The 6465-nt window shown below is 44.0% G+C and overlaps 1 protein-coding gene across 2 annotated transcripts in view; it reads right to left on the bottom strand.

Moving 5' to 3' along the window:
• Positions 1 to 4589: 4589 nt before the first annotated feature.
• The window catches only part of tpd52l2b (tpd52 like 2b), a 33240-nt gene continuing 31364 nt past the window's right edge, over positions 4590 to 6465 (bottom strand). For both annotated transcript variants that reach the window (XM_034876685.1, XM_034876687.1), the window contains one exon: positions 4590 to 4595. The gene's annotated coding sequence lies outside the window, so the exon portion shown is untranslated. The remainder of the gene's footprint in view (positions 4596 to 6465) is intronic.

Below are 6465 nucleotides of genomic sequence, written 5' to 3'. Positions count from 1 at the left end.
AGCTGTGTGGTCTCAGGTGAGGGGCCATACAAAGAATGGTTCAAAAACCCCATGTAAGACCGAGGAAGAGAGGGAGTGACCCTGCCCGGAGGAGGCCCGGGGCCCCGTCTGGAGCCAGGTCCAGACGGCGGGCTCGTCAGCGAGCGCCTGGTGGCCGGGTTTGCCCCATCTCCATTCCATGGGCTCACCACCTGTGGGAGGAACCGCTTGGGTCGGGTGCGCTGCCATATGGGTGGCGGCGAAGGTCAGGGGCCTCGACGGACCAGACCCGGGCGGCAGAGGCTAGCTCTGGAGACGTGGAACGTCACTTCTCTGTGGGGGAAGGAGACGGAACTTGTGCGGGAGGTGGAGCGCTACCAGTTAGATCTGGTGGGGCTTACCTCTACGCACAGTCTTGGTTCTGAAACTGTACTCCTGGATAGGGGTTGGACTCTGTCCTACTCCGGAGTTGCCCAGGGTGTGAGGCGCCGGCGGGTGTGGGGATACTCACAAGCCCCCGGCTGAGCGCCACTGCGTTGTAGTTTACCCCGGTGGACGAGAGGGTCGCCTCCCTACGCCTGCGGGTGATGGGGGGGAAAATCCTGAATGTTGTTTGTGCATATGCACCAAACAGGAGTTTGGAGTATTTGGCCTTCTTGGAGACCTTGAATGGAGTCCTGTATGGGGCTCCAGTAGGGGACTCCATTGTTCGGCTGGGGGACTTCAACGCACACGTGGGCAATGATGGACATACTTGGAGAGGCGTGATTGGGAGGAACGGCCTCCCTGATCTGAACCAGAGTGGTTGTCTGTTGTTGGACTTCTGTGCTAGTCATGGATTGTCCATAACAAACACCATGTTCGAACATAGGGATGCTCATAAGTGTACGTGGTACCAGAGCACCCTAGGCCAAAGGTCAATGATCGATTTTATAATCGTTTCATCTGATCTGAGGCCGTATGTTTTGGACACTAGGGTGAAGAGAGGGGCAGAGCTGTCAACTGATCACCATCTGGTGTTGAGTTGGGTCAGGGGATGGAGGAGGACTCTTGACAGACCTGGTAAGCCCAATCGCGTAGTGCGGTTAAATTGGGAACGTTTAGAGGAGGCCCCTGTCCAACAGACTTTCAACTCACACCTCCGCCGGAGCTTTTCGTGCATCACGGTGGAGGCTGGGGGCATTGGACCTGAATGGACAATGTTCAAAGTTTCCATTGTTTCCAGTTTCCAGTTACAATAAAGAACATTACTTTTGTTGATTCATGTGTATTCTCATAATAATTAATGAAATACAGTTACATGCTAGTGTGCATATATATTTAACTATGAAAGGCTCAAGTGGAAATTGATGATTCTTTTCTTTCAGAAATAGTAGCGCTGAGAGCCACCATGCACCCACCCAATGACCCCGAAGTAGGCAATAGTAATAGTAACTTCTCTTTTGATATCTATCGTTCAATTTTACTTATCAGACTTGTTTCCTAAAACTAAGACGAGATAATATTGCATTTCAAATAACTGGGTGTAATTAAGAGTGCTGTTTATTTATCCTTTTTCTCTATAGCTTAAATATGATACTTCTCTCACTATTACAAAGCGTTTTTCCATCCAGCAACGGTCTGGACCATTGGAGACAACTAGGCAAAGACCATCGGGAACAACCTTGGCATTAAAGATGTCTACATCTATTGGTTCGGCTGAGGTGGTCTGCCGTGGTAGGTCTCTTTTTCTTTTCCCAGTCCCTACAGTGTGGCGGGAATGACCTGGGAGATGTCGATGGCGCCAACCTCGTCTCAGGAATAGAGGACCTGCAGCTAGTACTGAAATTAACAATGTGGCACTAGACAGAATAAGGGTGCACGTGACCTGCAGACAAGATGGCTGCGTAGCGCGGTTGCTCTGGCCCTTTCTCCCCCTATTTTTACATAATTATCCATCAACGTTGTATTGCTAATTTAACAACTCCTCGCCCTGAGTTTCCGTACGTCCTATGTATGCAATGGCTGAAGGTTTGAGAAGCGAAGTCGGGTTGGACCCTCTGAAAGACGAAAAAGGTTTTGAGTCATTCTGCCTGGCTGTATCGACCATGTTAGCTACCGCGATGAAAGAGCAGCAAACCTTCATTGAGAATCAGTTTGCAAAGTTTAAAGTACAGCTGGATAACATAAAAACGGAGGTAACGACAAACACAATTGAAATTAGGAAGCTGAAAAGGGACTATAAAGATCTCTCCACTCAGCTTGCTAAACATGAGCAGTCTTTCCAAACAGCATGTTGCAAACTGGAAGCACACATGGCGGAGCTAGAAGACAGGTCCTGCAGGGATAATGTTCACATTATCAACTTGCCATAAACAGTTGAAAAAGTAGATTCAACGAAATTTGTTTCATCTTCGCTAATTAAATGGTTTCCTTCACTTAATGACGGAAAGATGGAGGTGATGCGGGCACACCGCGTAGGCCCGGAGCGCGATACTGGATCTTGCACCCTGATCTGCAAGATGCTACACTACACAGACCGGGACTGCATCTTGAAGGCAGCCAGAGGCTATCGGATAGAGGCCCGCGGCAAAGAGATCCACTTCACAGCTGACTACAGCAACAACACCTTCAAGCGACAGCGCTCATTTTCCCAAACGATGGAAACAGCGAGGAAACAAGGTTTAATCCCGATCTTGATTCATCCGGCTAAACAAAGCTGTCCCGTGGGTCTAAAGTGCACCTCTTTGAGACCCAGGCAGATGCTGAGGATTTCCTTGGTGTTCAGACCCGGCCGACGGCCTAACGAAAGGATGTGACGTCTGGTTCCCCGAACTACTAACATAGGATTGTTAGATAAGCAAAGCGTTATCTTGTACAGACACGACACACCTCAGGGCATCCCTAAGGTAACTGTTATCTGGCAAACAAGGGAGGATGTGTTTTTGTGGGTTTCTTTACTATATTATTTGCTCTACGTGAAGTAAACTCTCAAGAATCTTGTGTATGTATGGATGACTAATTTGATGGATAATTTTCTTTCTTTACTGTGGCCAATTTCTACTGATCTTTTTCTTTTGATATTAGATTGGGTACACAGAATATTGATTTAGGGGGTGGGCCTTTGTAACGTTGAGGTGCCTAAATCAGGTGCCTAAATAGTGGGTGTTTTGTCTGTGGTTTTTGCCACCTTGTTGGGTTATGTCAGACGTGAGTTTTGTAATTTTACATTTTTTTTCTGTTATTTATTTTTATATTTTAATTTCTCTTTTTTTTGTTTTTTTTTCCGGCAACGTGGGGTTGAATATTTGGATCTCTACATTGTATACTATAGTGTATATACAGGAACACATAACCTTGCTCAGCCTTGTTTGTATTAATGTCGATGTTACACATAGCTAGTTGGAATATAAATGGTTTAAATGGCCCCATTAGGCGCTCAATGTGTCTTGATTGGCTTAAAAGGCACAATATAGATGTGGCCTTTATCCAAGAGTCACATTTTAAACACCTTGATAAACAGCGCTTGTCGAACCGTTATTATTATACCACGGTCATGCAGATAGGGTTGCCCATTAAGTCCTTTTCTTTTATTCATTAGAGCCCCTTGCACAGAACATTCGCCAACACCCGATAATTTCCCCCGTAACTTTCAGAAACACTACACACTCCATATCACTGTATGCTGATGATATATTATTATATTTTGACAGATCAGCCATATCAATACCGCACATTTTGGATACTTTTCAGGAATTTAGCTCTCTGTCTGGGTATAAAATTAATTGGTCCAAATCGGCGCTCCTCCCTTTAAATCCGGATTTGAGCCTGACTGTATTGCCCCAGTATATTCCAGTGGTTAAACAATTTAAATATTTTTGGGTTGACATTTTTCCGTCGTTAGTTAATATTGCCAATTCAAACTTTCAAAGTATTTATGATAGCATTGAAGCGGATCTCAATAGATGGTCTCACTTGCCAAATTCATTACAAGCACGGGTGTCAATAGTTAAGATGGATATTCTACCACGCATAAATTTCTTTTCTTCAATGTTGCCCTTATCACCCCCAACTGATTACTGGAAGAGACTCCACTCTTTGGTTTCTAAATTTATCTGGGGTGGGAAACGGCCACGGGTGAAACTAACAACAATTCAACGACATAAAACAGAGGGTGGCCTATCTGTGCCTAATTTTAAACACTATTTTTGGTCATTTATACTAAGACCACTCACAGATTGGCTTAACACCAACTCTGACCCTTGTTGGAAACCCATAGAACAGGACCTAGCATCACCACATAGACTGGAGGATCTGATTTACTCTGCTGTCCCTTTAAAACGGGCTAAGCTGCGGCTTGGACCCATAATGAGTTTTCATATCAACATGGCTCACTGTTGAGAAAGAAAATAAGATCTTATATAAATGGCACCAGAATAGCCCGCTCTTTAACAACCATTCTCTACTCCCGGGGGGGGGGGGGGTTTCTTTCACATCCCCGGTAAGGAGCTACCGTTAAGTATACATGTTCCTGCCAATGTATGTAATGAAAATGGGCTCCGTGATTTTAATGATCTGAGACGGTCTTACCAATTCCCTGGAACATCTTTATTTCTGTATTTTGATACTACGTTGTACTACGTTCATCTATGAAAGCATATGGAGTACCATGGGGTTCTCGTCCTATTATCCACCCTTTGCACTCAATTTTATACAGTAGCAGTCAAAACAGAGGGGTGGTCTCCCGAATACATTCTTTTGTTCGGGATGCCTCTTATAAAACTCTCCCTACTTTACGTGTGTGGGCCAATGACCTACAACGTTACAATGAAAGTGACTCACTGGACTGGGATACCATTTGGTCCTCGATTGGCCTTGCTTCTAAGAACCCGAATCATCAACAGATCCATTTCATCTCCTATATATCTATAGGACCTACCTCACTCCCAGGAAAAGCTTTCTTATGAAATACTTAACTTCTCCAATCTGTACCCTCTGTTCAAATGATTGTATAGGTTCATACATGCATATGTACTGGGAATGTAAGGATGTGAAGCTTTTTTGGGGAGAGGTTTGTGCAATTTCATCTAATGTTGTGGATGATATTGTACCGTGTTCTCCTGCTGTGCTGCTCTTGAATGACACCTCCTCACTAAAGATGACTTGTTGGAAAAGCCTATGCTCTTAACAGGCATCACTGTGGCCAAGAAAATGCTAGCTCTACGTTGGAAACCACGTGCAATTACGAAGCCTCAATGGAATAACATTTGCATAGAAGTAATTGAGATGGAGCTATCAGTGGCAAGAATTCACAGTGCCGGACCCGATACTAGCTCAGCGTGGCATTCAATGGTTGATAAGGTTAAGAATATACTGTAACTCAATATCTGTATTTACATTGTTGGTTTTGAGGTCTGTTATGGCCGGTAAAATCTGTTAGAGATCTAGGGTATGAGGGATTGGGTGGGTAGCACTGACATTTTTAAAGTATGAAAACTAAAAACCATAGAAGGACATGCAGTGTCAAGATCTAATTTATCTAATAAACTGTTTTAATACAATACATACATACAATATACTGTATAAATGATATACATACTTCTGAAAAGGTAACTATCAGGAACAGGACCCAAATGCAGACAGAACGCAGAGCCAGGAGTGTGAATTAACAGGTTTATTTAAAGTATTCAAGTATCAAGTCTAGGTTTTTCGAGCTACAATATTGAACCTGGTGCTTTATTAACCATTTACCCAATGGTTGCAGAACCGAAGATTTTTCAAGATAGAACGTTAATGTAAATTTATAAGAAAACGGACTTTCCTGCGGCGGGGATGGTTACGTGCCTGTCCTTCCAAGAGTGTATGGCTGAAGCCTGGAGCGTCCCATGTCATGCCGTCCTGTCTCATGATGTCCCGCCTGGTGCCATCCCCGAGCTTAAACTTTTCTAAATGCTCGCATCTGGAATAAAATAAGATTGCTTTGACTATCATGCTATGAATGAAATACTTAAAAAATGTCTATGGAAATAAATGCAGATTATGGTAAAACTACAAAACTTCCTTCTGCCATCCCACCTGGTCCCGTCCCCAAGCTTCTACTTTTCAAAATAAAATACTTTAAAAACAATTTCTTTTAGACAATTTTTCAAAGTAAAAGCTCACGTGAACTGTAATTTTGTAATTTTTTTGTTTTCTGTTATTTTGAAAGTGTAAATGATGAAAATTAAATTTACCATAGACGTCTATGGAAACCAACCTCCTTTTGCAACCCCGCGTGTCGCCCTCTGCTGGAATTCAGATAGAATGCAGGTTTAAGTTACTTCCGCATATGCAGCACTTTGCCGAACCGGATGTTCTGTCCATCAATATGGCTGCACAACATCGGTTATCGGACGTCCTCGCCAGGACAGGTGATTCCCACAGCCTCGATCGGTACACGATCCGTCCTGCCTACACGATCCGTTCTGCGCATGCGCAAGATGTTCACGCATGCGCAGATGCTAATTG

The sequence above is a fragment of the Etheostoma cragini genome, chromosome 7, assembly GCF_013103735.1.
Source record: "Etheostoma cragini isolate CJK2018 chromosome 7, CSU_Ecrag_1.0, whole genome shotgun sequence".
Classification (NCBI taxonomy): Eukaryota; Metazoa; Chordata; class Actinopteri; order Perciformes; family Percidae; genus Etheostoma; species Etheostoma cragini.
This window is presented reverse-complemented; position numbering and strand designations above follow the sequence as displayed.